Raw genomic sequence first — 22,375 nt, forward strand, 5'->3', positions numbered from 1 at the left:
TTTTCAGACATCCAATGAAAAGAATATCTTCTATAATCTTTACAACACAATATTCATATTTGAAATGGCATGCAAATCAATGATTCAGAAAAGCGAGTATGACTACTTGAATGAATTATGTCCCCTTTAACTGGAGTGTTAGAATGCTCTGAAATTTTGTGAATATTAATGTGTTTGGAACTCTCTGTCAAGTTTCACATCAATGGATTATCGAAAAAGTGGTTGGTGCGAAACTGCAACATTTGCAGAAAATTCAATGGAGGCCGCCATTTGCAATCACCATCCTTTTACACCAAATGTTACGAGATTCCTGATTGGATAAACTTAATGGTGACGTATGGTTTGCCAAGGGAGGTTATTAGTCTCTAATGAGGAGAATATGGGATTGTTCAAGCAATGGTTAGATGTGAATAATGGTACAGTTGCTTAAGGAACATGCCCCTTGATCAAAATAAACAGCATTATGTTGTCACTTAAATCAAGAAGAATGCTTTCATTTATTGTTGCCAGTAGCAATGGACTATATATAGTTTATTATATACGGATATATACATTCCTGTTAAACTTGTGTTCAGCACATTCATTGAAGAATTGGATGTGCTTATACTTTTTGAGTAACACCACTCTTCCCCTTAACCGTTTCAGGGGTTTTGGAAGATTTTGGTCAAAAGTACAGAGTCTAAAATATGGAAAATTAAGTTTGGAAGTTAAGTTACTGAAAATGTGATTGTCAACACCAGGTGGGCCAGATAACTTGTCAGACAAATTGTATTATCAGATATTTCTATAGAATCACACCATCTATTACTAGTTATATTATTCTAGTTTTTCATTAACCACCATAACCATCACCACCATTTAATAATAATCTCTTACCTAATACATTTCTAGATTAATATAATCTCTAAACAGATAGTCTAGGACTGTATGATGTTGATTATATTAATTTTAGGTGAAGACAAGATTCTGATAATAGCTAAGAATAAATCTATTGTTAAATTCTATCTTTAAAAAAATAAAACATAACAATTGAGTAAGAGTAAGAGTAGGAGTAGTTTTGGCTTCATTCCTTTAGTTCATTTGCTAAATTGATCTGTGGTTCAATGACTTTGATACTTATACATGAGTCACATCTCTGTTTTAACTCTAATATTCTTTTAAACAGTCAAACTGAAAGAGAGTGGAAGTCAACTGTTGATGTGAACAGTTTTAAGTGAATAATTTTAGAGAACTGTATCCCTTTAATATGGTGGTAATATCCTAACCATAAAGATATAAATACTTTATTTCTAGAATACAGAGAGGAAGTTGATAATCGTGTCTAGAAATTCCACTTATTGATAAAATTAACCTCCTGTAGATGAGTGATGTTAAGATTAAATCTGCAGAAAGAGGGAAGGTCTATCTTTAACTATGAACATTAATGAGATAGCAGGAACATCTATCTTTAAAGCTAATCTTGAGAAGTGAATGAATGATACAGGGTAAGATGAAAGTGTTCAAGTGAAATGCTACAAATTTCTTCCAGCTGTGAAGATATTCCACCTGTTAATGACTGTAAATTGTTTTCATGGTCTAGTGTAATTAGTACAGTTTCCTGATGCAACACATATTTTTTAATATCCCCACATTAAGAGAAGGTGAGGCCATGCTGTTAAGTGGACTCTCTCCAGCACTGATTGTCAGACAGGGGTTTCCAGGGAGAATAAAATATGCAGTTTTAACACATATCACACCTAGTCATGTAGCAGAGTCAGTGGTTTTCTTTTGGCTACAGTGTGACTAGCTGTTTTTTGAAAATATTCTGTATTGTGTTAAGTTTACTTAAAAACCAATTATAATTTAACTCAATCTTGAGTTGGTTTAAACTTGGACCATTTTTCCAAGGTATTTCATGATTAATTCTTCAGCTGACTAAGAAATTTGCTTATCCAAAGAAAAAACTGCACTGCCATTGCATATCATTGCACTAGAAAATATTAACATGTAAAAGTGTAATTAGTACACTATTTCATGTAACATGTGTATTTAATACTATTCTTATTGCAATATTTAGCATATTCCTAGAGGCCAATCTTGACTTCATTCATGATTATTGGTATTTCAGGAGACAAAAGAAAATTGATGCCCTGAAGTTAAAAGTGTGGCTATTATTATGCAATTTACTTCCTCTTATTATGTATGCCTTGAACTTAAAGACTCTCTTGACAATATTCTGTAGAGATTTCTTACTTTAATGTCATTAGCTTACTAATATACCTGTAAGAGTCCTGTGTTCAATTAAGCAAAATGTTTTGCTTCTTTTTAAGGATGATAAGTCTGTGGTCAAACCATTTGCAATGATCTCACTGGCCAAACTTCATACAAGCTGAAATTAGGCATTTGTAACAAAGATTTTAACTTTTCTACCTTGTAGCATCTTCTTACAGGGCTGTGATTTGCTTTGAAATTTCAGGTTTTTTAGTAGATATGTTTAGACATTGTAAAAGTAAATTTTTCAATCAATCTTTCTTTATTAGTTTTTCCCTTAGTTGAGGTCAAAATATGAACAGTTTTGAGAAACCTATCTCTAAAACTCCAATTTCATAATCACTTTACTTATTTTCAATAATGACCTTGGCAAAATTAATGAGGCATTACAGGTTTGGGCTTTTTCATAGATCATACGGGCCTTACGTTTTTATTGTTGTGTATTATACAATGATTCTAGAAACTTTGTGGGTGCATGTAATGAAATTTGTAATCAGAGTAATTGAAAACCAACTGATCAAGTCAAACGATTTAATTTTACACTTTTCTGACAAATACTTCAGATTAAATCTTATGCTTGAAGACCCCAATAAACTTTTAATTATTAACCTCTCCCAATCTTTTCATTACAGAGGAGCAAAAGACATATAGCAATCATTGGCTAGTCAATTTTATGAAAAAGTGTCTATATACTTGCCTACATAGATACAATTCTCTTACTTGTACCTAATGCACTCTTGTTATTCAATTAAATAGGATAGGATAAAACAGAAAAATATTGGGTTTTAAAGTAAATTTTATTGCAAAAGTATATGATTTAAGGCTCAGTCATCTATATTCTAAGTCATGCTGTAACAACACCATTATCATGTTCTGACAGGATAAATAATATTAAACAAGTTTGATATTATGGACAGTTTAATCATCTGCAAGACAGACCGTCATCATCCAATCAGATTCAATTTTTTTCAATTGCATGCTGTGCTCGTGATTATCAACATGGTGGAAAATAACTGACTGGAGATTTTTTGTATCCATTCATTTCATTTTCACTATAACAAGATCTGTTCCTTAAATAAGATCATGTCAAATCATCAGACAAATGGTGATCATTGGTCCCGATCTCTGTGTGAAAATTGGGCAACCTTGAATCTTTTTCTTACTATTCGAATCAACCAAGCTGTAGATGGGTACTGGTATAGATAATGAAAAGAATGCCAAGCGGTTAGGAACCAGTTGGTAGACTGGATTCTCAAGAAAATAGAGGTTGATGTCCTTAAATTTATAAAATAAATGTTTTTTTTCTTTTGGTCACAATGCTATGGTTATATATGCTATGGTTACATATGCTATGGTTATATATGCTATAGTTATATATGTTATGGTTGGTATATCCAAACAAGGAAAAATACATTATTGTTCTGTACTGCATACATACACTAACAGTACTAACACTATTTTCTTAAAAATCTTTTATTAAATTCACACTTAATTTCCTCCTTTAAATAATGCACTTGAATATCAGTCCTAAATCAGATCTTATCTTAATGTTTTAAATGGGGCTTATTCTTTCTGCATGTGTGTGTCCAATTTGGTGTGTGTACTTGATAACCATTGACACAATCTACATCATACAGGCAAATTAATCAATTTTGTTTTCTTTATGTCTGGACTTGCAGAGATTAATTATTGACAAAAATATTGACATTTCAAAAACCAAATCTGGTCAGAAGTAGAGAAAAGAGGAGCCCAAATCTATAGGCAATTGATGTTGACATAATTTAAGGAGGTTATCATTAAGCACACACATCACAACAGCTAGATATGAACACACATCTGTCTAAATCTCACCATTATTAGGGTTCAACTCATCTTCGAAACACTTCTGCCACACGACATTATTTATCTTCCTGAACAGCTCAAATATTCCTAGTCACAATATGTTTCAGTTTTTTACCTCCTTGACAAAAGAGCAGCAGATGTTCAGATCATCTTTCTTGCAAAAAATTTTTATAGTTTGTGTTAAGAGACATGTAATGTTTAAAGAGCTTTTTATATGACAAAATAGATTTGTATATTTTTGCTTGTGTGTTTTTGTGTAAATTTATGTATTGTATATGTCGTTGGTTGTCTTGATTATTACAGTTAGATTACAGTAATTAAATCAAGAAGTGGGTCTCAGAAATCACTTTACAATGTCAAAATCTATGTCACTCACAATCCAATACATTTTTTTCATATGCTTGTACAAACAGTGTAATGTCCTATATTTTGTAGTGAGTTGTATTTTTGTGTAAAGTACAATGCAAAAGTCCCTTTAACATGGTTATCATGTGTATGGTTGAAAGTTTATCACTGATATTATAAAAGTCAACAAAAATCACCATCTGTTTAAACAGAAGGATAGATGTGTTCCTTCAAACATGTACCCAGATAATTGCTTAAAAAAAATCTGAGATAGACAAAAGTAAGTTCAAAGTCTTCTTAAGAATATTCCATGTCAGCCAAATTCTCCAGTATTTGTAACTGCTAAGAAGTCTGATTTACAGTCATATAGGGTCTACTGAATTACAATTTATTTTGAAAAGACAAAAAATCATTTTATGTCGTCTCACTAGTTTTTTACCTCCTTGACCTAAATAACCTATCAAAGAATATCTTGTATATAGGACTTCTATCTTCAATTTCAATTCTGGATTGAACAAGCATGTTAGCTGAAGCTGACTTAATGTTAGGAACTAAACTTTGATCTGGTCCCCCATAAATGAACACAGAATGATATATATGATAATTTCTGAGCTTTTTTAGTTTTGACAGACAGAGAGCTGTCCCCATCATGTCAGCTAACTTTTTAACATTATACAATTTTTCTCATAATTATTAAAAAGTTTCTGCAGTATATTGCTGTGGGCATGCAATTAAAAATACTTGTGGAATTAACAATTAATTAGAGAAGACCATGTGGCATTCATGTCTTGAAGTGTTATTTTGATCTCAATGTACATGTTAATAAACCAAATGAATTAGTTCTATTGAATTCCCATGTTTACAGACCTTACTCTCAATTCTTGTATTCCATTAAATGGTTTCCTGTAATGTGCCATCTTTGACAACATGGACATGTCATCTACATTATTATGGACTGTTTTCTCACATTTAGTAATTATCATTTAAGAGTGTTCACACATCTTATAATCAACTAACAGGTATCCTGCTATCTGTACAATTAACATAAACACTGTTTCAAACATTGTTAACAATACACATCACATGTGTCAGCAAATGTACTATATAGCAGTTAAAGAAAATCTGTTCTGTTTTGTCTACATTTCCATGTCATATCTGTAGAAATAGTTTTGATGTAGTCTGCTTGGCAATGGTGAGTCACCAATCAAAGAATATTCTTCTTATTAATGTTTTATTAACTTCCAGTAATTGTATGTTATTAAGGTCATTGAGGTGGCATCGAGAAAGTGTATCATGTGGTACAATTGTCATGGCAAAATATACTTCATTCCATTCTCGTGCCCATTTTCATCAACACAATCCAGAACAATTTTTATTATACGCCTACATGAAATGGGGGACATATATTGTCATCACCCATGTCAACCGTACGTCCACACCTGCTCGTAAACACTCTAGAAGGCACAATGCAATTCTTTACTGATTTTGACAAAACTTGGTATTGTTGTTTGTAATCACTGTATTGAAAATAAAAAAAATCGAAAAAATATTTAGTATGAGTTATTGCCCTTGTTCTTGAATAGCTCGTAAAACTCCATTCAATTCTTGACAGATTTTGATGAACCCTATTGAAAATCATTAAAATCGAAAAAATTTAAGTATGAGTTATTGCCCTTGTTCTTGAAAACGTGTTTAATTTTTAGCAGGTAAACAATCTAGATGTCACAATTCTTGTCAGAATATGCCGAAACTTGTTGTAAGAAATTATCACCCAAGGATGAACCCTATTGAAAATCAGTAGAATCAAAAGTATTTATTGCCCTTGCTCTTGAAAACGCGTTCAATTTTTAGCTCGTCATCACTGTACAAGGCACATTTCTTGACAGATTTTGCAAAATTAGGTGAAATTGTTTATTATCACCCATGTATGAACCCTATTGAAAATCAAAAAATTAAAAAATGTTATTTAGGAGTTATTGACCTCGTTCTTGAAAATGCTTTCAATTTTCAGCAATTAAACACTTAAAGGCACGTTCCTTGCCAGATTTTGACAAAACTGTTTAATATTGTTCATATTTCATACTGGTGATTGTAACTGTACTGCCAGAGGGCGCAAGCTAGTTTTCAATTTCTAAAAAACTGATTAATTCGAATTCGAATTCAGTAATTGGTAATGGATATAGTGTAGAGGTCAGCTTGTCAAATATCAAAACATACCATTATCTATCTTTAACTTAATCTTCACAAGAAATAAACTGGAGGTAAATTCTAATATTAATGTTGTCACGTTAGTTTGTCATTGATCTGTTTTATCACCTCATTAAGTGGAGAGCTGTACCCCTTCTGGCCTCTTCTATTCATTATAAGTAAAGAGGTGAAGTGCTTGTTTCCTCTATATTCAATACTATCTTATACGTACCTGTCTCTCAGGTATATAATATATAACAATTCATTAACCTCTCCTTAAAGGGCTGTCTTCTTGATGTCTTTGCTGTTGTAGCATGATTTGAAATGGAGTTATATGTCATACATTTCTATGACATGTAAAGAAATTGCTATGCAGTGTGCAGTGAAGGAATGAAGATGTCAAGGATTTTTTTTGCATGCATTCCATGTGGTGTACAGAGTTTTGCCCAACATTGATAGGCACATTATTCCATGTCATTCGCTCAGATTTGCATAATTTATGTTTCTCAAAAGAAAATCTATGCAGTTTTTTGTATTCCACTATCAAAGACAGCCTTTGCTTTTCATTTAGCATTTCAATTAATTTATTGCTACTCTCAAACCATGATTCTAGTACAATAATGTGGGTGGAGAGATATTGAGCTGAAACCACACTGACACTGAATTATAATGAGTTGACGAACTCACATCCAACATGACTGCCTAGCTTGGACCAGGGAAGGAAAATATTTGTGAGGAGAAATGATGCGAGGATAGGAATATTATATATAACATTTAACAAGTACCATACATCATGTGTACCTGTAAGGTTAAATAGGGTCAGCCTGACAACCCTGACATAGGTACTCTGTACTATAGGTAACAGCCTTCTTGTCATTTCTAGTCATTTCATATTGCTTCATAAGTATTCTAATAACTGGAAACTGTACCAAGAACAGTCTGCTAACTGGTTTTGAAACTGGATGTGGAAAGTCTTGGTTGCCCCTGGATGAGTTAAATAATATTTAGCTGGAATTTATTGTACAGGTATATCATCTGATAAAGTAAAGTAAAATTTAGTATTTGCTGATCTCAGCACAGTATGAAAGACGACATTTAGTAACATCTTTGATTGCCTTTTCAAAAATACTGAATGGTCATTCACATTGGTCAACTAGCGGTCAAATTATTTATAATGACCACAATAATAAACATATTTATCATATATTTCTAACTAAACCTATCAAATTGTAAAGACAAACAACCCTAAAAAACAATAAAATATTAAATCTTAAAAAAAGGCAATTATATGTTGATGATGGATAGATAATAAGATCTACATTTACATCAATCATTTCTGGGGGTCAAGGTCATGTCTTGTTATCAGTTTTGAAATTAGCCCTATCACAATCTAGATGTGTAATCTAGCCTAAGATGGGTGGAGATTATCACAAATATGTTAATGAAACTATGAGAAAATATGTTCAAGTTAAAAACTGTGTGAAATATGAGAGGCTTATAATTAAGAATGAAAAAAAAACTAGTGTTTTAAAGTGATGATTCACATGAAATTAAGATAAGGACAAGTCTATACATAAACATAGAGGTCTGTGGTGTTTAGTCTATGCTTGTCACACCATTTATAGAAGATTTACTCAAAGGTATATTGAGTTTTACTGTCAATCTACCTCATTAAACCCATGCATGTTCTTGTCATTTGAATTAACTTGAGATATAACATCCCTGAAATTTTTCTTCTTAAACTTTGGTTTGCAGTGCTACATTAGCAACCAATAAGTCTCCTTTCCTTATTTAGGATGGAAAATCTAAATTGGCAATTAGACTTTGAATTCTGATAAACTTGGCTAGATAGTAGCAAAGATGAACATAAACCAGTTTCACTAATTTGTTATAAATTTTCACACTCCCAGTTTATAATGTATGACACTAGATGATGGTAATAATGTCCAAGTCAGAAGATGAAATATCAAAGATTTATCATTGTTTATCAGTTTAACTGATTCTTCATATCTCTCATACAGATTAATGTTAATGAATTGTCACAAACACTTATTTCAAATCTTCTGATGTCTGAAAATTATATCACATGAGAAAACTGAATTTCTGGTTAAGTGACTTATTCAAGGAATTTTTTCAACAAAATACATTTTTTATTTCATTTAATTTGCACTAAGTTAATCTGAATTAAAAAATGAAGTTGATTATATGTTAAATCTTGTTTTGTTGGTTTCTGTATCACTCATGGATGTGTTATATTATTTGTTGTTCTTTATTATCGCATGACTGTCCTTGCATCTTCCCTTATTGCACCCTGCAAATGGTGCCACCATACCCTTTCAGCCAAATCAGATTAAAAGTTATATATTATACATATCAAGTTTTATACCAGTCATACTTTATCATTGTTTTCAGTGTATAATCAATGTTTCACAAAGTGTGATTGAAAACTAATGGTAATGGCCATGGCATCAAATAAGGTTTTTCTTCTTGTTTGGCTATGCATACGCCAACGAACTCTGCCATCCAATGAATTTTGAAAACATGTAATTCCTCTTGAATTTGAATTATTTGGCCATGTGTATATTGTTTTTACTACTGTCCATCTTACATTTAGCTATAATAAAGCTCCTCCTGTTTTCCATGTACTTGATCTATATTTATAATTTGATGTTGTATAGCCTTATGTTAACAATCAGATATGTGTAAAGTCATATTGCATGTTAGAGATATATAAATTATTATGTTATCAGAACTAGCATCACCTAACCTTTAACCCTAATATAATTCTAGTTTGATTTTATCACACAATGTTAATTATTTCATCCTCCATTGAAGATAAGTCAAGGTGAAGGTCACTTGTGGCATTGAAAGAACTGATAATAAAAACTGTAATCTTTTACAATACAGGACCTAAAATTAGTTTCAAAAACATCCTTTAAGAAGAGCTTTCTTTTATTTTTCAGGATATGTCTTATTAGTGTTGGGAAAAGATATAAGATTGGTACTAACTAGATAAAAATGGGCAGATGTACAACAAAACTGTAACCATGTGGACCAAAGTTGTAAACTCTACAACTGCAAATCATAGCTTCTGATATTTTATATCTATTTTATTAGGAATAAGTTGAAAAGCTCAGATATCAAATAATCAAAAAACCCATGACTGTAAATTGCAAAAGTAATGTGAAGGTCAATTATAATTACCCAGAGATATCCAAAGTCCCCTTTGTCTTTCACTTGCAGACCCAGAAAAGTAGAACATAAAACACCATTTCATTTTCATTTCTTTCAGCTATCATGAAACACTGTATTTTTTTTAAAGATGATGGATTAAGACCAAATAAGGTGAATATATATCATGATCCTATATTTTTCTTATGCAAAGCCAACCTTGATTTCTCTTATTAATTTTTAGGAAACATAAAGATATTTTTTTGACATATAATAACAATTTCTGATTTAAAAAAAAGGTGAAATAATGAAATAATAAGAGCATTGTTAGACAAAAATTGAATTACACTATGTAATGTTATATTTATGTTTTATTATGGTATTTATTATATGGTGACATAATGATACAATATATAGAGTTAAATAAAGATTACTGGAAAATATGTAAGATTTATTTTAAGAATATATTAAATTAAAGATGTTTTTATTATTGAGGCTTATTTCATTTTTTACTGCTATTTATCTAAAGGTCATTAAATCTTATGTTAGTTGTTTTGGAAGAAAATGTCATAAAGTCTTTGACTTTTAGAGACAAAATCAGTTTGTGGAAGATGTTGAGAACGAACTTAATTTGAACCCATGAACCCATTTACCTGTAAGGACCTAATTTGTGACCCATTGAAAAATCAATCAAGCATAATTTTAGAATCTTTTGTCAATATTAGTTGATTCAGTTTATATCATTACACACAATAAGTCCTATTAATAATAATTAATTATTCATTCTTTATATTCTTTATATGAATAATAATTAGAAATTATTAGTCCCCAATATTGTCAAAAACGAAGGTGGATCTTTTGTAACAATCGAAAATGAATTAGTGTTAAGGTGTATTGAGACAAGTCTCAATGAAAGCGCTGGCCTAGGTCACAGAGCAATAGATAAGCTTATTAATAACGTGAAAATAAGTAAGTCATTAGCACGATATTAGTTGAAAAGACAAACATACACGTACTCTGATATATAATATACTGTATATAGCAATGGCATCAGTCCTGAAATAAATATCCCCTGAAATCTAACGTAGAAATCGATTAATCTATTGATATAACATGATACATTTATATGAAGAAATATCTACTTTTAGCATACATGGGCATTGTATAATGATTCAAGTCTACCGTGAAAGAGAAAATTGCTAAGATTTTGATTGCTTTAGTAAGCTAAAACCAAACGTTTTGTATATACATGCGGAAATTTGTTCTGAAGTTCCGAGCAAGGATGTTTGACTATTATGGAGGCTTTGGTAGCTGAACAATCAAATGGCATTACAAAATATTAATTTCTAATAAATGTTGCTGTATGGTCAAATATTTTTTCACAAAGACACACATCCCCTTAAAGAGTTGAGAATTTATCTTCGAACCCTAAATAAACCTACATTTGAGAAGACGACTGTAAGATATAAAATTGACGATTAAGTTGAATGACCTATTTTCACCACGGGAGTTTTTATCATTTTTTCTGGTATTGTTTTCAATATCCTAATTACGTTTTTTTTTATATTTTTTAGAAAATGATACAATTGTCCGAGGGTTAGATTTAAGTCTGTGTTATAGTCTCGAGTATCAAAAAAATGATTACTACTTTTAAACAGTAATTTAACTAGGCATATACATTGAAGACTATTTCTTATGATACCTATCTCTTGAAGGACTTCTTTTGAGCGAAATATTTGATTCTAGGTTAATTAGGCCACAGTCTAAAACTTTGATAAAAGAAATTCCATACAGCTCATGTTGTTTGTGTACATGTACGTGTGATAGTGATGTTATAATCTTGTCAAGTTTTTTTCTAGAATTGTATGAGCTAAAGACCTTCATAGGGAAGTATTGATTGTGTTCAGAGAAGCTATAGAAGAGATCACTTGGACTACAACAATCACTAGTATGTCGCAAGGGAGGAATAGTGTGTGATTGTCATGGACCCACCTCTGAAACACCCCATACAATCTCCACATAGCTATCAATGTTCTTTTACCTGAATCCAAACCCAGCTACCAGCACCGAACGAAAATTGGTTAGAAATAGGGACATTTCGTGGATAATTTTAGTCTTTTCCATCATTCGAGAATTTTTGTGGTTTCGGTAAATGTGAACATATTTTATGGATGATCAACCGATCTCACTTCCTAATGATGATTTTCATCTGATTGATTTGAGTGAAATATTTGATAAATTAAAGAGGAAATACCATTGATATTAAGTCACGGTAGAGCTTTGATCAGGTTGTAGTCATGTTTTAAAATTTATCTTTATCGTGTATATATTATACTTTTTACTTAATATTTATTCACACTGGTGGCCTAAAGGCATCTTGATTTAAAATTGGATACCCATTTAATATTAGTAGTACTTGTCACGTAGCTTATTTGCAATTGAGGCGTCATAAAAATTGTTAGGTTATCATTAGAGAGAGTGATCAGTACGTGGTGGCATTTGATGGGACATGCACAGTGGTCAGAACACCTTTTTGAATTCCTTTAAGACGGAATCCACTACCTGAAGGATCTAGGACCTCTTGAACATTGTAGCCTAAATATCATAGTCGCCAGAGGGAAAAGTGCCGTTTCATGACCACACCAGCTAAAACAATATGACGTAAAACGTTCGATATTGCAGCTATATTGTTCGGTTACAAATTTTAACTTAAATATATTAAAGGGGTAAAACATTTAAACATGTAGATCTGCATATTGATCAGATTGAGGGCAGTCCATCTTGAATAACTATTATTAAAAGTATATTATAACCTACAGCTACTGAATATTGATTTACATAATCTTAATTCTATATTCTGAACTTATATTCATTACTGTACCCATATAAATTGCTTCTGATCACAATTTATGACTATTTCATTATGGATGATAAAATAAATAGAAATGACTCAAAAATTGATTATTTGGCGTGATTAATTACTGACTCATGAGATGTATGATAGATTTTATGATTTCCTGGCAAAGGAACACTCTGATGTAATCGAGAAATTAGCAAGTTTTTATTCCGATACAATTGCTATGGCGATCACATGTGAAACTGTTCTCTACTATTCCTGACAAAATCACATGTCTTCGGTACATATCCGAAATGAGTATTAAGACGGACAGCACCTATTTCAAAATTTGGCCATTTTGCGTTGCACGACTGTTGCACCATCGTGCAAAAGTCTATTCCCAACACTTGAGGGTTCATAATCTGTACACACCCTGCAGCACACATGATCTTGCTAATAGTCCTTTGTAGATGAATAAGCAAAGATATAGTGGAACCATGAAGGACACTGGATTATTTGATGAATATAACGTATGATCTGTGTCATATTAATAATGATATATCACACTGTCACTTCTACCTAATACTTTATAATAAGTAAACAACGATAATCTTCAACACTTTTATCGTTAATAAATGACTCGTCTTAGTTTTTACGACATTTTTACTACCAAAACTCACTAAACCAATATGATTTTGAGTGTAAACGAACCCTGAGGCTTATACCTGTAATGAAGTGAGATCTATCGAGTTGTGATGGTACAAGATGGCTTTTAACAGCTCTCAATGTGGATGTGACGGCAACCGAAAATCCGACATAGTCGCGAGGATCGGCGATTAATTTATATCTTTCCGTAATTGATGACTTCTAAATCATGTGTAAGGTTAGGCGTATATAATTGACTATATCAAAGGGAATGAATAGGTAAATTTGCATAAATCTTGCGTAGATTAAATGACCTCATGTATGATTCAATTTCGGTGCCACTTCCTTATCGGTCATAGAGGTGAAACTTGGTCGAAGTGACACTACCACTAGCCCTAAGCTCATTCCATAAATCGACATTTTGCGTATGCTATCTACATAACGCACCTGGAACTCTTAAGGCTAGTTCTATCCCCTCCTAATTGGGACTATTAGGGGAAATTAAAAAAAGATACAGCCATTAGCAGGAATCAGGCGTGAAATGAATTATCCCGGAAGCAACAATTTCTAGATCTAGGTCAAGAACACGCACAAATCACGCCCCATTCTTGGAATATTTGTAGGTTTAAAAGTTATAAGATCAATTCTGTTGGCTCGGACTCAAGTTTACAATATACATATGTGTAGTGAAATTAATTCCACATATCCTTAATAAAGCAACCACTTGCTTTTCAATAAAACAATCACGGCTGTTAATATGAGCAGATGTTGAGCACAAGCATGTTGGCAATGTCGAATCTGTAAGCAGACACAGTATCAACTGTGGAGCAGCACCCTGCAGTGTTAGTTGATGTCAAGTGTTCACGAATATGTGCGACAATGCTTTTTGTACTATACATCGATTGAACTTGGATCATCTCGATTTCCTATAATTAAGTATCTCATAGTAACTTAGCTTGCAAGACATCTCAATCTAGATACTATATTGATCGACAGTTCCTTGAACTTTTCTAACCTAACCTTTTTTTCTGACAGTATTATTTTATTTAGGCTAATGGTTGTGGTCTAAATAGTTCATATCATGGCCACCCTAGAAATACTTATTTTACGTTTAATTTTCCATTCCAATTAGGTATGTCTGGAAAACAAACTGTGATGTTTTTTTTCTCAACTTGTAACCTTTATGTTAAGAGATCCGCAGCTGAGATGATTTACACCCAGTATTTTCTTATAGTCTTGGTTTATATAAGAAAAATGAGTACTTAGTCCGATGTAATGACCTCGGAACAACTTCAGTAATATGTTTTTCTGAATAATAATCGGATGCTGTAGATCAAAACTGACGATGAGTTAAGAGATTTCCTACTGGTTTCGTGCAACGCCGTGTTCGAATTCTGAGCTGGAAATTGAAAAAAAAACGACAATTTGTAAAACCGTTCCCCACATCGTTTAGGGAATGAGAACTAAAAACACCACTTCAGAGCCCAAAATAATGCTTGTATCTAAGATGTGTGTATGTTGTTGAGTGGTTGGGACATGGTTTAATACGGAAGAATAGGGGATTGAATTTATTCATACGTCATATTGCCGCCTAGGTGTTTTTTTTTTACAGATGATGCAACGCTGTGACAGTCTATTTAATTATCCATACTGCAACAGAAATTCTAGACAAAAATATATACGGTTGTCTAATTGGGTAGTCTATGTTTAGATGATTTTTAAAGCCAGCACCCACCCATTATAAAATGTTATGTCTGAACAGCATGATGAAACCTGTTTTGATGTGTATAAATATTAAAATTTAGATCAAATTAACATTTATTTGTGGCAGTCATACATTTGATGTAGTGAATTGAAAAACTAATGATGATTGACGGTAAACAGGAGCTAGAGTATAATACTTTCAATTGTACATACTGTTATTCCTGTTTATTCCATACATGTCTAAAACATATACAAGATCCTTTCTTTCACTCGGTATTTTATGAAAGCTTTGCAAAAACTAAGTTGAATGATTGATGGAAACGTTTTAAATAATCTTGCAGATCATTTTAAGCTCGCCATTTAACAAACCCATCTGACTATTTTTATTGTTTAAGGGAATAGACGTATAAACATCTTAAAGCAGCTTTGTATAACACCTTGACTGGTTGCAGATACTCTTCGGTAATGCAGAGCTCTTTTTTTTTGTACACTCTTCAGAACTGCAAGGCTCATCACAAAAACCTTTTGTACAGCAATGCTAGATTTCTACACTCCCCAGTCGTGTACTAATGATTGTACAAAGTCTTTAGAAATGTTGTTTGCATTGTACACAACTTGATTGGTGCATTATCTTGTGTAACGTTATTTTCCAGTGGAGATTGAAGTTGTACATTTTTTTTACAGATGCCATTGTCGCCAGGGCATGATATGATTCCATATAAATCGGAAAATGTTATTTTAAACAGTGCATATATTTATTTAACATTTACAATATGTGATAATTGTCTGGAGATTCAATCAAACTAACTATTTTTATTTTTAAACCAACATATACCATTTGTTAAACATGTCAAGAATTTGTTATATGCATTTCGAACGAAGCAGTGCCAAGTCTGTCCCAATATGTCAGTTTGGTCAATGGCATTATATTCCAGACTGAAGCTAACTCAATTATTCCCCATTTACACATGAGGGGAACATGGAGCTCGAACCTTTATCAACCCATCCCTCTAGATTTCACCTTGACATAGCTTCTATTTTGGTAACAGCAGTGGTCTGTATATGCTGAATCCAGTTTTGTGAGTTTAATGCCCACTGGAGGAAAATATGTGCTATCGGTGGCAATAAGTCAAGAAAAATATAAAATGTTTATGAAAGAAAGGTGGTTCAGAAAACTTGAGGAAATTTGGTATTCGCTAATTCTTTGAACCGGAAGAATGCTTGTCTGAATATTTGAGTGAAGCTTGCCAGAACAGCAAGATCATGCACCAAGGTCACTTTTTTTCAAATGGTGGAAGGTGTTGCAAAAACGTTTAATCAAAATTTTCATACACTGCTATGAGAATTCATGCGACTGGAGAGGATATGCTCGCCATTCATATAAGCCACCGAAGTTGCGTTTGCCAATTCACCACTTTTTATACACCCACATGAAAATGTGGACGTATATTGTCGTCGGTCCGTTAACATTTCTTGTGAACACAATAGAGACTACAGTTTTCAACTGATTTTAATGAAATTTGGTTTGATCATTTATATTGATGAAATCCTGATCAAGTTCGAATTTGACGATTTTTCGATGAACGGTTTTTGAGTTATTGCCCTTGACTTAGGAAAAACGCGTCAAAATTTGTTTGTGAACACAATAAAGACTACAGTTTTCAACTGATTTTAACGAAATTTGGTGTGATCATTTATATTGATGAGATCTTGGTCAAGCTCGAATTTGACGTTCTTTCGGTGAACGCTTTTTGAGTTATTGCTCTTGACTTAAGAAAAACGCGTCAAAATTTGTTTGTGAACACATTTGAGATTACAGTTTTCAATTGATTTTAATGAAACGTGGTTTGATCATGTATATTGATGCGATAATTTGATGTATTTGGGTTATTGATATTAATATTAAATTTCTTTAACATGAGAAAATTCATACTATAGTAACTAAAGACTGTTTTATCATTTCTGACAGCTGCCAGAGGGCGTATGTTACCTTGCCCGACAAGCTATCTTTTCAGATGGTGCACATAGCTGACAATTTGTAACACTTAAACCATTTTGTGCTACAAAGTACTGCACTGAATTTAATTCAATGACTTTAAAATTTATCACAAAGTAAAAATTCCTAGAATAAATATCTGCTGAAACATTTCAATAGTGAAGGTCACTTTTGGCAAAAATTCACTCAATGAACTTCGTATCGCCCGATAAAAAACTTGACCGGTGGTCAAAGGAGGTGTTCAATGTCAAAGGGTACTATTGACCATTGATATGGTCACTCACAGCTGACTAATATTTGCCTACCAGGTTATGTTTATTGTGTACATATCTTACATTTGTTTCTAGAATCACTTTAATCCCAATTTCTATCAAATATATCACAGACATTGGACCACACTCCATGAGATCTTAAATGCTTTCAATTTTTCTTTCGCACAACAAAAAATCCTTCCCTAAAATGATCAGTAAAACTGATGAACTGATGAATCGCTCTTAGATGATTTAGGTTTTATTTGAAAATTATACGATGAAATTGTTCTAATCTAAAACACAACCCAATTCTCCTTCTGGTGACACCAAAAAACAGTCATTATTACATTGTAACTTAAACTTGTCACACTTTTAAAGTTTTAATTCGAGTGCTTTACTCTAAGCATAACGTGCAATTGGTTTGCACGCGTAAGATGATCATTTCATTCACAAAATTGTCCCAAACGTGTAAATCTAAAGATCATACCAGAAAACATCTACAGCAATACCCATCAAATTGTTCTCGAATAGTTCCTTATTATCTCTTATATTTACTTTTCCATATATCAAAGACCAGTTGTGATATCATTGTTTGCTACGAAACCCTGAACTAATATACATAATAGTGGTCAATATTGACCAAATTACACTAGATTGTCTGAATTGTCCAGGCAATCTAGCCAGGTTTTCTGAGATAATCCATAGTTGCTGATAAGTGTTAATCTGTTAATTTTTAGAACTTTCTTCCGACCTATCCTTAAATATCCAAAAGTCACTTCCTGTAATATGTAAGAATTTGCGGCGGACAATAAAGCGTTTCAATTCCTGAAATATTGAAAGATCAAAGATGTCTATTGAACTGTTTCTGTGAACTGTGACTCATGGATTTGAATTTGGATGGACCAGAGGCGTTTTTACGAATCCTTAGCTGTAGGGGTCACAGAATTGTTAACAGCAACTGGCATTCAAGAACTTAATTTTAGACAATTAAGCCAAGCAAACCCCATTTTTTGGAGAATCAATAGCCCTTCCGCCGTACAAACGACCAAAATGTCTGTTTTCTCCTTGTAATTTTTTTGTCAACATCTCTAAAATGTATCAGATTATCGGGGTGTCGAGGCCTCTTTACCAATTTTCTGTACACATACAACTGACAGTATTTCAAAATAGCTTTTGCACAATGTAAAAGATCTTTAAAATTCTAAAGAAGAAGGGAAATTGGCCAGGAAACACATTTTGCAGAATTATGGTGTTTTGAGAGGCCAATATGCCATCAAATTAGATTGTCTGTAACCTTGGTGCCAATAAAAACGTGTTTTTGTATATATTTTATTCCTTTACGACTTTGACATTTCAAACCTGTACCTTTTTCTTGATTTTAGACCATTTGTAACGTAACTCTTTGAGATATGACTACTGTATAAATACTGCTTCTGAAATTCATAGCCAAGGAATTTTATTTAGTTTAGAGATAGCAGAAAACCTGAAAGTTATTTTTCTATATTTTGCTATTGCACATGGTTTCTTATTCCAATACCTGTTTTAAGTTTGAACTGAACTTAATCCATGTTATAGCGGATATCGAATAAAAAAAAAGTCAATCCTGGCCATATATTCCTATTGTACCATGGTAGATCCTCCTTACTCAGATTTTTGGCATACTCAATGCGTCCATAATTTAGGAACTCAAGTCTGTCTGGAGTCAAATATGTACCATCGTTGCCTTGGTTCACTTGGTTGATGGATCTGCCTGCCAAGAGTTCTCTGCATAATCATTCTATTCATAAATTGTGAATTTAAGTCTGACCCGATATATGAAGGCTAAAATATATCATTCAAAACGTACAAAAAGTTTCATCTCAATTAGGCCAGTAATATCGGTCAGTTCAATCACCTTCATTCATAGAAAATTATTTAGAACACCGCCCTTGAAGTATTTATCCATGTTGACACGAAAGCGGACATTAACCATACTTCATTAGGCATTACCAGCAGGATTCAGATGGTAACAATCTTAAATGCTCAAGTGTTTAGAAGTAAACGCCATCATGAAATAACGGCGACTTAGGTGAAGGACTTTATTTGGACGGATTCCTGCAAATGCAAAAAATTGTTGACATAAAATTCAAGAGACTATAAAGTAACATTGGAATCTCAATATTAATTTACCACCTCACCTTATCGGACCGTATTAGGAGTCCCTAGTGTCGCTCGATATTAATATATACGCCAATATCAGCCAAAATCATAATACTGCGCCTCTAACCTCGTGCAATTTTTGTTTATACCATTATGCAACTTTTATGACAGTTAAGCATTTTACCATGCGTTATGATGAGCTGAAAATCTCTATAATAGAGTTTTATTCATTTTGGCATTACCAGAATACGCTGTATGTTTTTAGTAGAGCCTACTTTTACCTCGTGTACTTATAATAATTTCAATGGTTATTTAGAAATGCAGGCTACGGGTCAAAATGTTTCGCTGTTCCATTTTTAGTTGACAGAAAATAACTGCTCATTATGAAAGCAATAAATCTTAAGATTGTATTCGAATGGCTTTTTGATGATAACCATATTATAAACTTGACTTCAATATATAAACACTAGTTTCAAGTGTTAACGACCTTGATTTAGAGACAAAAAACCTAACATAACAATCTGTATACTTGAACTCTTCAACCAATTTACATTATCATCAACATACAGAGGATAAATAGCTTCATAGCACTAGTTCCTAAAGACTTGTACTGGTCAATCACTAAATAGTTACTAGTGGTTATACAATTTATATAGTACCGTGTCGTTTAGTGGCCAGAATCCTGTAATCATTATGTCACATTGTAAAATAAAGTTTACAATGTTGCTCTTCAGGATTATTTTAATAAGTTCTTCCAAATCTAATTGACTTTACATACTTTTACAGTTATCTTGACTGAAACATGCTGTATAAAAAGTGGACCTACTTTTATTAAAATAAATCGAAGAAGGGAATACTTTGATTTAAAAGCGAGTTAATTTGTGGAATTAAAAAACTAGACATTGGAAAACAAAAAACAGAGGCTAGTATCGCTGTCTTTGTACTAGATATCTACATTGTACATTGTATTGTGTTACAGAGTTTCATCTGTCCAATACACTGCAGAATAATGGGACTTCATTTATATCGTGTCTTGGTGAAACTTGTCGACAGTTCTGATATACAATATATTTTACAAAGTATTATACTATTTTCAAGTCTATGTCCTTAACGTACATAATAAATAAGAAGTTATGATTTCTTTAAAATTCTGTTATGTAGGGTGCTGTTAGTAGACGTTTGACATACTTTTAACCATAACAAATGTGTTCTGTAAACAGTATTTCTAGACTCCAGGTTATAACATGTCTGGTAAGGTTTAAATATCATTCAACATTGAATGTCGCTTTCTTCAAGGGTGGCGATTTTCTCCAAAGAAATACCCAGCCATTCTTAAGTTGTCCCCTTCCCTAAGTTCATACAAACTCACAGTATTATAGCAGCACATGCATTTGATGGAATTGAGTTTCTTTTAAAATGTTAAGAGTCTGATATTATATGACAATATAAATCAAACAAAATCCCTTCTAAGTTCAGGTTTTTTTTATTCAAGGTCGTCGAAATGCACGATCGTTCTGAATAATGAGATAGATTTACTGACAAATCTTATAAATCTTGTTTCTGTATATTTAACATGAGGTATCCCGCGAGGCAAAAGACAAGTAGGCCGTAGCACAGAGCAACCATAGATGCAAATACACCGTGAGTTGCAGACATATGGTATTTAGATTAATTTCCAATTGTCCATGACTCTTTGCAATATAGCCTACTCTGTACCCTAGTCCGAAACATCTGTCTCTATTCCAGCCTCTGATAGATATTCTGACAATTGTCGGCTAGAGTTGAGTCAGAAAAATATACCCTGGCAATTGGAGATTTATCACACTTTCGAAGATGCTTTTTTCTGACATAATATTAAATTACCCTTACGATGACTGTAAATTAGTATTGGGCATTGCCGTTTTGTTAGTATCATGTGACTCTGTGACCTTTGAACTTTTGGCACGCAGTTTAAAACTCCCCCATTTTACAGGGCCTAGTTTTTCTGTCTCTACGCCTGCCAGACATCTGTCAAAATAGCTATCAGAGGCTGGAATAAAGACAAATGTTTTGGTCTTTTTGTACCCATGATCTTTTCTGCACGTTGAAACCCACATAGCTATCAATCAGTGGAGTATTTTTTAGGCTGGTTCACCCACCCACGAATATACAGATTTCCTTACCTGAAGTACAATTAACGAAGTACAAATACCATTCATTTTACCTAGCCTTAATTTTGGCAACAGTGCCAAGGCCACAATGAACGTCTGCCTCGGTTTAAAGGACATCAGAATTGCCACTTTAAGGACCTGTTACGATGATTAATACAATTATTTGAAATATTTTATCTAAAACTTGTCTATTCAGCAATTACCACCGTACTTAAAAACAAATTAAAACTTATTTTGGTTGAGCCAGAAATAAAATATTGTAATTTTTGGGTGGAAGAAAGGTCACCAGTCTGATGTAGCTAGATAAACAATACAAAGGCTAACAGTTTAATGAAATTGGTTAAAATAATATAATATCAGCAGTGTGTGTTATTAATAGAATGTAGAAAAAATATGTTTTCATTCCTGTCATATCTTAAGGTAATCACTCCTCTGGTTTAGCTCACAAGGTCCAGAATTTTGGCTATGGCTTTGAGGTAGCAGTCACTTCGTTTCTGCTTATAATATGAAACATGTACGTGGTTTGAAGGAGTTGGTCAATGCTTTCAAGTATGATTTATCAGTCACGATAAAATGATAGCAAGATATTCTTTAAATGAAATTCGAAATAAATCTATGGCTAATTTCGTAAGTTTTCATTTCATCTCAGACTAAAGATAAGGTCCATCAAAAAAATGAACAGCTGAATCTCTCGGACTAGAAAGTGCAATCCGTCCCGAAGTTTATTTATATAAAACTAATAGACCAATAAATTATGATGAAGAAACTTTATAAATGCGAACATTATTAAAAGTAAATTATAGCCTAGAACACTTGAACATTCAGTTTGTATAGTCGGAAAACCACATCCTCGTGTTTT

This window comes from Lottia gigantea (genome assembly GCF_000327385.1).
Source record: "Lottia gigantea unplaced genomic scaffold LOTGIsca_1, whole genome shotgun sequence".
In the NCBI taxonomy this organism is placed as follows: Eukaryota; Metazoa; Mollusca; class Gastropoda; family Lottiidae; genus Lottia; species Lottia gigantea.